The sequence below is a fragment of the Ovis canadensis genome, chromosome 14 (genome assembly GCF_042477335.2).
Source record: "Ovis canadensis isolate MfBH-ARS-UI-01 breed Bighorn chromosome 14, ARS-UI_OviCan_v2, whole genome shotgun sequence".
In the NCBI taxonomy this organism is placed as follows: domain Eukaryota; kingdom Metazoa; phylum Chordata; class Mammalia; order Artiodactyla; family Bovidae; genus Ovis; species Ovis canadensis.
The window spans coordinates 52,399,367-52,414,467 of record NC_091258.1 but is presented as its reverse complement, the minus strand read 5'-3'; the positions used below and the strand labels follow the sequence as shown (position 1 = coordinate 52,414,467).

At 40.9% G+C, this 15,101-nt stretch overlaps 1 protein-coding gene across 1 annotated transcript in view; it reads right to left on the bottom strand.

Moving 5' to 3' along the window:
• The window catches only part of AP1G1 (adaptor related protein complex 1 subunit gamma 1), an 82,339-nt gene extending 72,369 nt beyond the window's left edge, over positions 1 to 9,970 (bottom strand). The window contains exon 1 of the mRNA XM_069548947.1: positions 9,497 to 9,970. The gene's annotated coding sequence lies outside the window, so the exon portion shown is untranslated. The remainder of the gene's footprint in view (positions 1 to 9,496) is intronic.
• Positions 9,971 to 15,101: the final 5,131 nt, after the last annotated feature.

Genomic DNA, 15,101 nt, shown 5'->3' with positions numbered 1-15,101 from the left:
CTGGGCTGGAAGAAGCACAAGCTGGAATCAAGGTTGCCGGGAGAAATATTAATAACCTCAGATATGCAGATGACACCACCCTTATGGCAGAAAGTGAAGAGGAACTAAAAAGCTTCTTGATGAAAGAGGAGAGTGAAAAGGTTGGCTTAAAGCTCAACATTCAGAAAACGAAGATCATGGCACCTGGTCCCATCACTTCATGGGAAATAGATGAGGAAACAGTGGAAACAGTGTTAGACTTTATTTTGGGGGGCTCCAAAATCTCTGCAGATGGTGACTGCAGCCATGAAGTTAAAAGACACTCTTTGGAAAGAAAGTTATGACCAACCTAGATAGCATATTCAAAAGCAGAGACACGACTGCCAACAAAGGTCCGTCTAGTCAAGGCTATGGTTTTTCCAGTAAAATATGTATGGATGTGAGAGTTGGACTGTGAAGAAGGCTGAGTGCTGAAGAATTGATGCTTTTGAACTGTGGTGTTGGAAAAGACTCTTGAGAGTCTCTTGGACTGCAAGAAGATCCAACCAGTCCATTCTAAAGGAGATCAGTCTTGGGTGTTCTTTGGAAGGAATGATCCTAAAGCTGAAACTCCAGTACTTTGGCCACCTCATGCAAAGAGTTGACTCACTGGAAAAGACTCTGATGCTGGGAGGGACTGGAGGCAGGAGGAAAAGGGGACGACAGAGGATGAGATGGCTGGATGGCATCATCAACTCGATGGACGTGAGTTTGAGTGAACTCAGGGAGTTGGTGATGGACAGGGAGGCCTGGCGTGCTGCGATTCATGGGGTTGCAAAGAGTTGGACACGACTGAGCAACTGAACTGAACTGAACTGAACTGAAAGGTTAAGATGTACTCTCATATGAAATGCTGGGCTGGATGAAGCACAAGCTGGAATCAAGATTGCTGGGAGAAATATCAATAACCTCAGATACGCAGATGACACCACCCTTATGGCAGAAAGCAAAGAGGAACTAAAGAGCCTCTTGATGAAAGTGAAAGAGGAGAGTGAAAAAGTTGGCTTAAAGCTCAGCATTCAGAAAACGAAGATCATGGCATCCAGTCCCATCACTTCATGGGAAATAGATGGGGAAACAGTGGAAACAGTGACAGACTTTATTTGGGGGGGCTCCAAAATCACTGTAGATGGTGACTGCAGCCATGAAGTTAAAAGACGCTTACTCCTTGGAAGGAAAGTTATGACCAACCTAGACAACATATTAAAAAGCAGAGACATTACTTTGCCAACAAAGGTCTGTCTAGTCAAAGCTATGGTTTTGCCAGTAGTCATGCATGGGTGTGAGAGTTGCACTGTAAAGAAAGCTGAGCACCAAAGAACTGATGCTCTTGAATTGTGGTGTTGGAGAAGACTCTTGAGAGTCTCTTGGACTGCAAGAAGATTCAACCAGTCCATCTCAAAGGAAATCAGTCCTGAATATTCATTGGAAGGACTGATACTGAAGCTGAAACTCCAATACTTTGGCCACCTGATGCAAAGAACTGACTCCCTGGAAAAGATCCTGATGATGGGAAAGATTGAAGGCAAGAGAAGGGGACAACAGAGGATGAGATGGTTGGATGACATCACCGACTTGATGGACACAAGTTTGAGCAAGCTCTGGGAGTTGGTGATGGACAGGGAGGCCTGGCGTGCTGCAGTCCATGGGGTCGCAAAGAGTGAGACACGACTGAGTGACTGCACTGAATTGAACTGAAAGGGTAAGATAAATCTTAAGGGAGATATCTATACCTCATGTGAATATAGGTGCTTTAACTTCCACATATTTTGATAGCTTTCATATAATGAACATGCATAATTTGAGAATTCTTGCTTTAAAGATTCAAATTAACAAAAACCGCAAGAATGGATAAATAAAGCAAAACTGCAAACTTTCAAAATAAAGAGATGGCACTCCTCCTAAAAGAACAGAGTCACAGTTATCTATGGGCACTTTTCTACAGATGACTTTATAAAATATGAGAAAGTAACTTAATACTAAGACAACAAACTTTCCCTAGCATATTCTTCACGAATCCAAGTTCTGTTCATTTGAGATAGCCAAGAAGTGGGTGGGGAGGAGAAGCACCGGTCTATAGGAAATGAAAGACTCATTTTTAACCTATGTTTGACATTAGTTAGAAATGGCGGGGGGGGGGGGGTGCGGGGGGCAGGGTTGAAGTCCCACTGATAAGAGAGTCAAAAACTGTAAAATATCTAGGAATAAATTTAGCAAGAAAGGTACATGAACTAGATGAAGACAACTATTAAATCTATGAAATCTTTACTGAAGAAACTAAAATAAGACCTCAATAAATGGAAACATAGTAATATGGAAAAGTTATCATTTTAAAATATCAGGCTTTCCAAAATTAATACATGAATATAGTGCAATTTGAAACACTGACTTGGCTTTTTTGAGGCTTTCTGAACTCAACAGAATTATATTCAACCAATACAGATAAGAATAAATATTTATGAATAGTCAAAAAAACTGAAAAGTACAGTGACAGGAGCTCTTCTTAACAGAGCATAACTTTCTATATAAAGCTACGATATTCAAAACAGTAAAATAATGGTACAGGAAGAGTCAAACAGCACATCCAGAAATAGAGCAGACATATATGGGAACTTAACAGATGATAAGGCAGCACTTAATTCATTGAAGAAAAGATGGTTTATTTAGTCTGGACACAGCTGGCTCTCTATACAAAAGAAATCATATAAGACCCCTTACTTTATATCAGATAAAATTTAACTCTAGATTAATAAGTTCATGTGTTATACAACAAAGAATTAATATACCATAAGATGTTCCTGCAAGATAGGAGAAAAAGAAAAATGAAGCAAGGGCATGAACAGGCAATTCACAGTAAAAAGACCACAAAACATATTAAAAGAGACTAGCTTCAGCAGTAATCAAGGAAATTAAAATTAAGACAAAACTGAGAAAACATTTAGCAACTAGCAGACCAGCAAAAATAAAATTAAGTAATGTCACCTAAAGATGTGACATTATGGAGAACCCACTGCTGGTGGAGATGGAAATTACGACAACCTACTAAAAGAGTAATCTGGCAACAGTAACGCTGAAAATATAACCCCTTTAACTCAGAAATCCCACCCAAGAGATTCGACTCTGTAGAAATAAGAGCATCAGCAAATACAGAGACGTGTCAAAGGATGTCTCGTGCACTACTGTTTGTAGCGCAAAAATCTAGAAACAGCCTAAATGTATACAAGAAAATGACTGAGAAAACTATGTAGAGTACATCCACACTGTGAGACATAATAGGGTTTCCTTTTTTTAACTGAAGATAATCGCAATGCCATGTTGGTTTCTGCTGTAAAACAACATGAATCAACTGTAAGTATACATGTATCTCCTCCCTCTTGAGCCTCCCTTCCACCCTTCCATCCCACCCCTCTAAAAACAAGGTAGCATTATACTTACTGACCGTGATGTGTTGAGAAAAGTTTCAGTTACAGAATAACATAAAAAGTATGATCGCCCCTTTGCAAAAGCGAAGCACCCCATGTATGTACACTGATGTATATACAGTACTGAACCAAGCAGGGAGAGATACTGAAGTATACTCAAAACCAGGTAAAACGGTTGGGGAGTAGTAACAAAGCGGTTGGAGAAATGAACAGTTCTTTTTTCAAGTGTGTCTTTAGTTTTTTTTTAATTTATTACAGTGGACATCTATTGTTTTCTAAACAGATTAAGAACTTTTTAAAAAACGCCTCAGCACTGTTAAAGTAGAGTCTTCAAAAACAGTAGGAAAGTCAATAACAAATCACTAAACTATCAACATATTCCCATTTTGAGGAAAAAGACTGAAGTTCTCAGCTTACTATTAGCCCCCTGAGCATAATGAATTACATAACAGGTATTCAAAAGAAAGAAAAAAGATGGCAGGCAGAGCAAATTTCTTTGCTGTCACTTGAAATTTCGGCATAACAAAGGGTCTGAGTAAATTACAAGTAGAAAAGGAAAATATCCATTTTGGAATTAAATATCTAAATAATATTTCCAAAGACACACAGATAAGGTTTTGTATATGTTCTAAATCTGAAAATAAATTTCAATAACATCAACTCTATCAGTCACAAGTAAATGACCTGCAGTAAACTCCTATGAGCTTCCCATGTGGCTCAGTGGATAAAGAATCTGCCTGCTACAGAGGAGACACAAGAGACTTGAGTCTGACCCCTGGGTGGGGAAGATCCCCTGAAGGAAGGGCATGGCAACCCACTCCAGTATTCCTGCCTGGAGAATCCCAAGGACAGAGGAGCCTGGCAGGCTGCAGTCCATGGGGTCACAGAGTCGGACTCGGCTGAAGGACTCTGCATGCACACATGTGCTATGTACTAGGGATGCCATAAATTAGATAGTTCTTGTCCTTTGAAGATCAGAACAAGTAAACAATTCCACAAACATTAAAAAAAAAAAAAAACAACTACAATCCTTTGCCTGGGGTAGAGAGGAAGAAAAAATAGATTCACTAGTTGGAAAGGAGAAAGAAAAGCATTCCAGGTATAAGCAGAACAGGTATAATGAATGAAAGAACACTTAAGTATTCAAGGAACAACAAAAGTTCAGTGTGCATAAATAAAATAACACAACCAAATGATAGTAGAGTCAAATCATAAGCAACTTCCTCATTCTACTTTCTTAAATAATGAACGCCATTTATTAAACTTTCACCGTGTAAAGCTTCTAAAGAAAATACAGTGCCCATGCCTTCACTGACAGAAATACACATTTTTAAAGGTCACATACATTGATTGAATACTAACAAACAGAAAGGAGTCCCAGGTGGCTCACTGGTAAAGAACCCACCTGCCAACAGAGAAGACAAAACAGACACAAGTTCAATCCCTTCGTCAGGAAGATTCCCTGGAGTAGGAAATGGCAGCTCACTCCAGTATTCTTGCCTGGAAAATTAATTCCATGGACAGAGGAGCCTGACAGGTTTCAGTCCATGGTGTGGCAAAGAGTCACAACTGAGCGACTATCAGAAAAAGAGGCTCTTCCTTCTTCTTTTGTTTCTTTTTTTTTTTTTTGGCCACACCATGACGCATCCAGGATCTTGGTTCCCCAACAAGGGATTGGACCCAAGCCTCCTGCAGTGCAATCAAAGAGTCTTAACCACTGGTCCACTAGGGAAATCCCAAGGCTCTTTCTTCTTACAATAGTTTTCCTTCAATATTCAGACCCCAAAAGCCCTAACAATAACTACAAAGATTCAATTAACTCTACACAGTGTACCTGTTTCTTCATTAGTTTCCCCATCCATCTCAAACCAGTATTTTCACCATATTTTAAAAGTATCATGTTTTCAAAAATTTCAAAAAGTGGGAAAGGAATCTCTTGTGTAGACTTTAGAAAGGAATTTAAAAGATTAACTTCCCTTCTTCTCTTTAGCTTGAAACTGAGCAATTTCCCAAGAGTGAGGTTTAGCAAGCAAAAACTAAACTGAGATGTAAAAACACTAGTGGAACTTCTTTTGAGTTGTACTGTGATGATTTACACAAGTTAAATCTTGTGATCAAATAGTGTACACCATCTATGCTGTGACAGTCTTAATTTTAACCCAAACATTGACAAGGAGACTACAAATGTTTTACATCTCCAAAGATTAATAAGTACATGTCCTTCTCATATTTGCTCTTTCTAAGAATCTATAACATTAATCTCAAAGCCAGACAAGCTGCACAGCCTAGGATGCTCAGCCCAACACAATCAGCTACGCATGCAAACTGGAGTGAGCAAAGCAACGGATTATCAGGTTACACTGGGACTGGTACACTGTAACAACAAAGAAAGGGGGGCGAAAACTACTTGCCTTTAAGATGTCTTTAATTATTAATAAAAGTACAAAGGTCACATATGTTTTCTTCATCCTTTAAAAAAAATCCTTTTTCTTTCTAAGCCTGTTTTTCACTGGCAACATTTATAACTCATTAATTTTCTTCTCCAATAGTTTGAGTAGTTCAAAACAAAACCCCACCAAAAAAGGCTAAACTTCAAAGTACCTAGTAAAAAAGCATTTCTCATTTTAATCATATTATCCTAACCTTTGCCCTTTTTGTACAAAAGTGTTAGTTAATACTGACTCAACAAGTTTGGCAAGTGTGGGGGTTTTTTTTCTTCCACTTCTGGACCCTTCAAACTCTGACAAGAGATTGTTCTAGTGACCAGAATTCATAGCAAATTAAGTATTTTCAATGACTCCTTCAGTGAAGAAAAACCTTATTTATGTACTTTAAATGTAGAAATGATGCCTTTACTGAAACAAAATTTTCTATACAAAAAGGCAAATGAAAGAATCCTAATACTTTTTGCCAAAAATGACTTTCAAAACCTGTAAGCCAACAAATACAAGCGCTTACATAAATCTATACGTTCTCTTAATTTTAAAACTGCTTACTACTTTAATGGGCTTCCCTGGTGGTTCAGGTGGTAAAGAATTCGCCTGCAATGCAGGAGACTTGGGTTTGGTCCCTGGGTCGGGAAGATCCCCTGGAGAAGGGAATGGTTACCCACTCCAGTATTCTTGCCTGGAGAATTCCACAGACAGAGGAGCCTGGCGGGCTAGTTGATGGGGTAGCAAACAGTCGGACACTACTGAGCAACAAACACATAGCTACTGTAACATCATCCTGCATGAAAGAAACTGAACAAGTAACAAAAGGATGAAAGTCAAAATCAAGAACTGGAAACAATTCATAAAGGAAGACTGAAAGACAAGCACCTAAAACAGATAAAACAAGTTGCTGCAGGTTGAAAAAAGGTAATAGTTTTACACTTTCTGAAGCTGAATCCAAATTAGTTTTAAAGTTTTGATATCAATTACATCATGCTGTATACACAAAATTTTTAAATCCTCATCAAATGCGAATAAGGAGATTAAGCATTTTGATAATCTGTTTTGGTATGTGTTTTCCCAATTCCATTTTTTTAATTAAAAATAATCTTTTGGAAAATATTCCTTCAACTTTTTCAATCTGCATAGTATTATTACTAATCACATAAAAACATAAGTTTTTGTTTTTGCACACGACTAATCTCGACTCAAGACCACTTTTAAAAATAAATAGTATGATGAAATATCACCAAAACATTGCTGACAATTTTCGTACTTTATATTTTCACTCTAAAATTCATCTTCAAATCTAGAACTGCTGTCAGTGAAACAAATCAAAGAACAAGCAACTGCTCCAAAAGAAATTAAGGTTTCCTAAACAATGTTTATTTCAAGTATGGAACCCCAACAATCCCTTAGACCAAGTAGACATTCAAGTATGATCAATCGAAAGTGCACTAAAATAAACACTTATCATTTGCAAGGCAAAAGGATGCTTTCTCCAACTGCATGCAAACTACCCAAGAATGAATGACGTTTAAATAGCAGTACTTAATACCCTGAAATGAACTAAGTTAACACCCATCTGATAGCTCTCCCAATATTTAATACTGGGAGTATTTGATAGTGTAACTCAGAAATGAACATTTCAGTAGCAACTACAAGGGTATACCCAGTATATGAGTGCTGCTGTGTTTAGTCACTCAGTCGTGTCCAACTCTTTGCAACCCACCAGGCTCCTCTGCCCATGGGGATTCTCCAAGGCAAGAATACTGGAGTGGGTTGCCATTTCCTCCTCCAAGGACTCTTCCCAACCCAGGGATTGAACCCAGGTCTCCCGAATGGTGAGCAGATTCTTGACCATCTGAGCACCAGGGAAGCCCACGTATATGAGTGAGGATTCCATTTATCTTGTTAGACAGCCCTTTAAACCAAAAAGAGACTCCATGGCTTTAAAGTAAATATACAAACAGTAAATAAAACATTTTTGGAAAGTCTCCTGAAAACAAATACCAAGAACACTATTTACAATGAAACATTCACTCTTCTACTGAGGCATCATATGACTAGTACAGGAATTTATCTACCTGATAATAACCTGATAAGAATAATGCACTTATACAGGAATTAGGATTTCAAGTATTGAAAGATTTGGTCAAGTTCAAGTTATAAATTTAAGTTTCAGCAGTCACTAGGGTACCATCTCAAATAATTTACATCTCTCTTTTGCAGATGTGAAAACCCAGGCTGAGGTGAAACAGAGGTGACTCAGTCACACTCATCTAACTTGAATTATAGGAAATAATCAGTGAATTACAGTGAAATGCTTTTTATTCAAGTATACTATACTGCAAACATACCTCAAGAATAGAATGAAAGTGGTGAAATTATGGGTCTGGAGAGTCTATATTTTTAAAGCAAAGGTTAAAGCATATACAGTATGATAAGCATTATGGGGAACAGTAAAAGTGAATATCTAAAATTCAACTATCCCCAGAAAAATAACATACAAGAAGTCAATCCAAGTATTTTTTCGGAGTTAATCAGCGAAGAACACTACTGTACAAACCACTTGAAAGTTAAAATCACTAAGAAATCTTCACTCCTCTCTTCTGTTAACTAATCCCTACAGTATCTAAAAAAGGTTACTTTCCCTTCTACCAATGTCAGACTAAGATTCTTTTTCAGAGGCAGACTGCCCTGGGCAGGGATACACAGCATTAAGAAAAATATGTTAAGTGTCCAAAAGTACCCAGAAGCTACGTGTTCCGCCCAAGAAAGGATGAGAAAATACAAATGAGAAAATATTTGACAGCCTCTTCCTACCACCTTCCCCCCCAAAACCCTTTACTCAGCTTTATAAACACGTACTGTTGAAGCACACTCTTGAGCGAGTGGTTCGACGACTCTCCTACACCAAACCCTAACTGAGAAACACAACCAACGGTCCCGACTCTGTCAAGCCGCCAAGAAAATCGGGAGAATTATTAATAACTGATGCCTGCAGGATTAGGACTTTGAGAGAAGGGTAACCAATGCATTCGCAGGTGAGTTTAAGAAAAAGACGGGGGGAACCCCAGAAAATTGGGAAAGAAGTTGGTTGGAAGGTTAGAGAGAGGCGAGGCCGACGTCCAGTTCAAAGAGAACGGCAATGCGGATGCAGACAACGATTAACTAACCGAGCATTTGGGAATACAGAAGAGAGTTTCACGAAAGACCTGACTAGGATGCAAGATACAAGAACACTGATACGTGGCAAACAGAAGACACGCGGAGGTGGGACCCGCCCCGCTAACCCCAGGCTCTCTCAATGAGTCCTCAAAGGAGGAGTGCAGCCTGAGAAAGTCAATGGGTGCAAGGAGGCCCGTACCGGCCGGGCAACGCCATAACACAGACGTAGCCGCGTGCGGAGCCTCCGGGTCTGAGGCCTCGGGGCTGGCCCTCAAGAAGTATGAACAACCCTTGTGCTCCCGGCCCCTCCTGGCCCAGTCTCTGTCCTCTCTTCTCACCCTCCACGATCTGGGACCGGACCCCTGGGATAGACAGGAAACTTCCGGCCGAGAGCTCCCGGCAGGCAAAGAGTAAAACAAGAAGTATTCTCTTCGCGCCGCGACTGACACTCACCGGCCCGAAACCTCGAATGAAACCAGCAGCTCCGGGGGCGGTGGCAGCAGTGGCAGCAGGAACCGAACATCCAAAATGGCGGCTCCCTCGGCCTCACCACCGCTACTGCAGGCGGAGGGATCTTAGGTGGGAAGGAGTTTTTAACTAACTTTGCACACTATCACAGAAACTTAGGGCCCTATCTCTCTCTGCTTGTCGGTCCCGCGTTCCCAGACTGCAACTTCTCTTGCTTCCCCTCTCCTATTATCCAAGAATTCGGACCCCACCGAGGACTATTTGCCAAGGAGGAGGTGACTGCTCCTGGAAGAGCGACGCAAAGCGTAGCAAGAATCGGGGCTGTCACTGATGACGCGAGACGCCGCTGCCGAGTCACCGCTGCGGAGAGTCTGAGCGAGAAAGATCCGGTGGACCCCAGAGCCCACGAACATTGGTTCCTCCTGCGGTGGGGTGGGAGCTGGGCTACCAGGAAGTGGCGGGGCCACCTGAAAAGGGTGGGGCTAGCAAGGTAGCGGAGGAAATGGGGAGGAGAAGCAGATAGAGGCGGAGAATACTGAGCCTGGCCGAGCTGGTCCTGATCCACCAGAACCCCAAATTCTTACCTATCACTTTTCAGACCTTAGCTTTCTGTGTAGGTTAACTTTAGGATCATGCTCCAAGTAGTCTTGGATTCTGAAGTTTTATGTCATCTTTGCAACACATTTTATAAAAATAAGAGAGGATGTCACAGAAGAATGGATTTCAAGCACACTATCACCTGTCAACCTTTGGCATTGAACAAGACATTTAGATTCTCTGGGTCTCAGTTTCCTCATTGTAAAAAGAGAAAATTTGTGTTCAGTTCAGTCGCTCAGTCGTGTCCGACTCCGTGACCCCATGAATCGCAGCACCCCAGGCCTCCCTGTCCATCACCAATTCCTGGAGTTCACTCAGACTCACGTCCGTGGAGTCAGTGATGCCATCCAGCCATCTCATCCTCTGTCGTCCCCTTCTCCTCCTGCCCCCAATCCCTCCCAGCATCAGTCTTTTCCAATGAGTCAACTTTTCGCATGAGGTGGTCAAAGTACCAGAGTTTCAGCTTTAACATCATTCCTTCCAAAGAACACCCAGGGCTGATCTCCCTTAGAATGGACTGGTTGGATCTCCTTGCAGTCCAAGGGACTTCAAGAGTCTTCTCCAACACCACAGTTCAAAAGCATCACTTCTTTGGTGCTCAGCTTTCTTCACAGTCCAACTCTCACATCCATACATGACCACTGGAAAAACCATAGCCTTGACTAGATGGACATTTGTTGGCAAAGTCATGTCTCTGCTTTTGAATATGTTGTCTAGGTTGGTCATAACTTTCCTTCCAAGGAGTAAGTGTCTTTTAATTTCATGGCTGCAATCACCATCTGCAGTGATTTTGGAGCCCCCAAAAATAAAGTCTGACACTGTTTCCACTGTTTCCCCATCTATTTCCCATGAAGTGATGGGACCGGATGCCATGATCTTCATTTTCTGAATGTTGAGCATTAAGCCAACCTTTTCACTCTCCTCTTTCACTTTTATCAAGAGCTTTTTAGTTCCTTGTCACCTTCTGCCATAAGGGTGATGTCATTTGCATGTCTGAGGTTATTGATATGTCTCCCGGCAATCTTGATTCCAGCTTGTGTTTCTTCCAGCCCAGAGTTTCTCATGATGTACTCTGCATATAAGTTAAATAAGCAGGGTGACAATATACAGCCTTGATGTACTCCTTTTCCTATTTGGAACCACTCTGTTGTTCCATGTCCAGTTCTAACTGTTGCTTCCTGACCTGCATATAGGTTTCTCAAGAGGCAGGTCAAGTGGTCTGGTATTCCCATCTCTTTCAGAATTTTCCACAGTTTATTGTGATCCACACAGCAGCGGCTGTGCTTTGCTGGAACAGCCGTGAAGAGATACCCCAAGTCCAAGGTAAGAAAAACCCAAGTAAGATGGTAGGTGTTTTGAGAGGGCATCAAAGGGCAGACACACTGAAACCATAATCACAGAAAACTAGTCAATGTAATCACATGGACCACAGCCTTGTCTAACTCAGTGAAACTAAGTCATGCCGTGTGGGGCCACCCAAGACAGGCAGGTCATGGTGTAGAGGTCTGACAGAGCGTGGTCCACTGGAGAAGGGAATGGCAAACCCCTTCAGTATTCTTGCCTTGAGAACCCCATGAACAGTATGAAAAGGCAAAATGATAGGATACTGAAAGAGGAACTCCCCAGGTCAGTAGGTGCCCAATATGCTACTGGAGATCAGTGGAGAAATAACTCTAGAAAGACTGAAGGGATGGAGCCAAAGCAAAAACAATACCCAGCTGTGGATGTGACTGGTGATAGAAGCAAGATCCGATGCTGTAAAGAGCAATATTGCATAGGAACCTGGAATGTTAGGTCCATGAATCAAGGCAAATTGGAGGTGGTCAAACAGGAGATGGCAAGAGTGAACGTCTACATTCTAGGAATCAGCGAACTAAAATGGACTGGAATGGGTGAATTTAACTCAGATGACCATTATATCTACTACTGTGGGCAGGAATCCCTTAGAAGAAATGGAGTAACCATCATGGTCAACAAAAGAGTCTGAAATGCAGTACTTGGATGCAATCTCAAAAATGACATAATGATCTCTGTTCGTTTCCAAGGCAAACCATTCAATATCACAGTAATCCAAGTCTATGCCCCAATCAGTAATGCTGAAGAAGCTGAAGTTGAAGGGTTCTACGAAGACCTATAAGACCTTTTAGAACTAACGCCCCAAAAAGATGTCCTTTTCATTATAGGGGACTGGAATGCAAAAGTAGGAAGTCAAGAAACACCTGGAGTAACAGGCAAATTTGGCCTTGGAATACAGAATGAAGCAGGGCAAAGGCTAATAGTGTTTTGCCAAAAGAACACACTGGTCATAGCAAACACCCTCTTCCAACAACACAAGAGAAGACTCTACACATGGGCATCACCAGATGGTCAACACTGAAATCAGATTGATTATATTCTTTGCAGCCAAAGATGGAGAAGCTCTATACAGTTAGCAAAAACAAGACCGGGAGCTGACTATGGCTCAGCTCATGAACTCCTTATTGCCAAATTCAGACTTAAATTGAAGAAAGTAGGGAAAACCAATAGACCATTCAGGTATGACCTAAATCAAATCCCTTATGATTATACAGTGGAAGTGAGAAATAGATTTAAGGGACTAGATCTGATAGATAGAGTGCCTGATGTACTATGGACGGAGGTTCATGACATTGTACAGGAGACAGGGATCAAGACCATTCCCATGGAAAAGATTTGTACTAGTGGTAGCTAAAACCATTCCAGAATGGGCTTTCCAACTGTAACTCCATGTACCAATGACCTAAGCTGAAGACAGCCCAACCATACAGGTCTTGGCTTGATAAATAATCACCAACACCTGACACGAATATTTTCCATGTGAACATAAAAGGAGCCAAGATATCATTGCCCTTTCAAAGAAAAGGTGATCTACTATTCCTTCATATGAAATGGCAACAAGTAGTCCTGAAAGTGAATAAAGCAGAGCACCTAGCTAGATGACGAAGAGAACAGAACTAACCACAAATCTTGAGTTTAGGACCTGTCACAGGCAGGAGGTCCTACTTTTTGTTCTTAGCCATTTTCATGCAGGGAATTTCAAAACAGTTAACAAAAACTGAATTGAGCAGCCCCGCCTGTGCAATTTCATTCTTGAGCTACTGGGAGGCCAAGGGCCTAATAATAGTAATTATCACTTTTTATTATTAAATATTGATATCCCATCTTCATATGTAATCTAATTTGACCCTTGAGACAACCTCCTGAGTCAGACTAGACAAGCGTAAGGAACTTAGTTTTACCAACAAAGAGACTGAGGCTCAGAGAAGTTGAAACTTGCTAAACGACCCTCCCTCTCCCCTCCCCCACTGGGGTTCCTCTCTTTGGTACACACCCACTCACCCTCCCCGACACTCAGAGTGCTATAAACCGAGAGCAAATGATTTGGGGAGCAGAATGCTTATGGAATTCAGTTGCCTCATTTCCCCTTCATGCACAGCGCAGCTCTTGATCACAGGGGAGGTAAAGTGTAAACTCAGCAGCTCAGTCCTGTCCAACTCTTTGGGACCTTATGGACTGTAGTCCACCAGGCTTCTCTGTCCATGGAATTTTCCAGGCAAGAATACTGGAGTGGGTAGCCATTTCCTACCCTAGGGGATCTTCTCCACCCAGGGATCGAACACGATCTAAAGTATGAACACGTGCTAAAGTACACTATGCAGCACCCATGAAAGTAAGGAGTTTGTAGGTTGCAAAACAGTTACCCAAAACAGTTTGCAAGTCACAAAAATTTGCTTAGAAATTGAATTTAAGTGTTTCCCATTGTAAACCACAAAAGGAAAGTTAAACTAGCTTCTTAAGAAACAGGAAGGAGCTTCTACCATGCCAAGTGTTATAACATTAAAGAGAAAATGACAGACATTATAAAAGTAAACCCCCTTCATGTACATTTTTTTACTTATATTGATCTTTATAATTACCAAACTCCTCCCTAATGCAACTGAAAATTAAAAGCAATTGACCTAACATATAGCATGATTATTTTCTGAGATCTTTGGTCTCCGTGGCTAGCTATTAAAGATTGGGAGGACTTATTCCCCACCTATTCAAATATAATCTCAAATTTCAGATAAATAAATTACAGCAAATCAATAAAGTGGAATATCATGCTGCTGATAAAACTGGAGCTCCAACTCTATCTTTATGAGCATGGTATGGCAGGTTTTCAAAAACATTACAAAATGGTATTATCAAATGAGCTTGTAAAAACTATGAAGTTAAAAAAGTGAAAATGTTAGTCACTCAGTCCTGTCCGACTCTTTTCCACCCCATAGACTGTAGCCCACCAGGCTCCTCTGTCTAGGCAAGACTGCTGGAGTGAGTTGCCATTTCCTTCTCTAGGGGATCTCTCTGACCCAGGGATTGAACCCGGGACTCCCACATTGCAGACAGATTCTTTACCGTCTGAGTCACCAGGGAAGCCAAAAAAGTGTGTATGTGCAGAGAAGTTGAAGGATACAACTAAAATGTAAAAATGATTATCTTTGGATGGTGGGATTATAGAGGACTTTTATTATCTTTATTATATTTTTTTCAAAAAGCATATTGTGTTTTTATTTGGAAAAAAAGACTTTTTTTCCCCCTCACATTTTCAGGGGAAAAAGTCTTATAAGATAATGCAGTTTTTATGGATCCAAATACTAAAGGAGATTTTTTATTTTAAAACAGCCATAGCCAGAAAGGATTCAATAAACTTCTAGGGATATATAACAGTTGGGTGGGAGATCTTTTTTTTTAACGATCAAAAAAATTTTTTTAATTAATTTATTTATTTTTGGCTGCACTAGGTCTTCATTGCTGCACTCAGGTTTTTTCTAGTTGTGGTCAGTCAGGGCTATACTGTAGTTGCAGTGTGCGGGCTTGTCGTCGCGCTGGCTTCTCTTGTTGCTGAGCACGGACTCTAGGGCTCCACACAGCATGTGGGATATTCCTGGATCAGAGATGGAACTCATGTACCCTGCATTGGCAGAAGGATTCT